Genomic DNA, 370 nt, shown 5'->3' with positions numbered 1-370 from the left:
TCAAGCTCTGTGTCCGACACTGACGCGGTGTGTGCACAGAACACTGTCCCTGCTCCCTCCACACGCACTCCGGTGGGGAAAGCAAGAGGTGGCGAACAGCCAGACAAACGAACACGGAATTACACAATGGGATGGACGCCCCGGGGCGGTGGAAGGCTTCCTGGAGGAGGTGGCACCTGACGGGAGGTAAAGCACGGGGTGTGGCGGGGGCGGGGCGTCGGGGGAGGGCCTTTAGGCAGCGAGGGGCTTAAATGCGGAGCTGCAGAACCAGACGGCTTTAGACTGGGAGGAGAAGAGGCTTCGCCCCTCTGACAACGAGTTTTCAGTGCCTTTGGCGGGTCCGCCGCGTGGGCTCCGAGCGCCGGCGCAG

Source organism: Pteropus alecto, unplaced genomic scaffold (assembly GCF_000325575.1).
Source record: "Pteropus alecto unplaced genomic scaffold, ASM32557v1 scaffold17, whole genome shotgun sequence".
Lineage (NCBI taxonomy): Eukaryota > Metazoa > Chordata > Mammalia > Chiroptera > Pteropodidae > Pteropus > Pteropus alecto.
The sequence above is the reverse complement of the archived record's forward strand: the minus strand, read 5'-3'. Positions refer to the sequence as shown.